The following is a 606-nucleotide window of genomic DNA, read 5'->3' on the forward strand; positions in this document are numbered from 1 at the left end:
GCCCCTTTCGTCCTTGAAGGGCCATGAGAAGTACCCGCTGCCGTCCCTCATGCACAGCTGAGAGAGGGGAAGCAAGCGCTACTGCTTGTGACAGCCCCGGGTTCTGACTCTGCAGCCCCCGCTCCTTTCCACAACATGTGGGTGGACAGTGGTGGAGAGTCACTGGCTGGGGTTCAGGGGGCACTGCTCACATCCTTATAGATTCTCCTGTTCGTGTGTCCACAGTGCTCTTACCACCGTCTCCTTCAGGGTTCCCAGGGCTGCTGTGGGAACACTTTTGGGATGCTGCCACCTTGGCCCCCATGCCTGGGCACCCTCCATCTCGTCACCTGCTGGAAAGGAAAAACAGAGCTTTTCCCTGTTCATGGCAGGCCATGGCCAGGACACCTGCCTGAGTTCTCTGGTAGTAGGAGCTATACGTCTAAGGGTGGCACTAGACAGCCTGTCTGTCCGCCATGGCTTCCTTTAGGGTCCCTGTGGAGGGCAGGGCAGGGTTGCCAGATAAAATACAGAGTGCCTGGTTTTCTCTTCTTGTGATAGTTTGCTAAGAATGATGGTTTCCAGCTGCATCCATGTCCCTACAAAGGACGCAAACTCATCCTTTTT

The sequence above is a fragment of the Colobus angolensis genome, unplaced genomic scaffold, assembly GCF_000951035.1.
Source record: "Colobus angolensis palliatus isolate OR3802 unplaced genomic scaffold, Cang.pa_1.0 Scaffold846, whole genome shotgun sequence".
NCBI classification, from domain to species: domain Eukaryota; kingdom Metazoa; phylum Chordata; class Mammalia; order Primates; family Cercopithecidae; genus Colobus; species Colobus angolensis.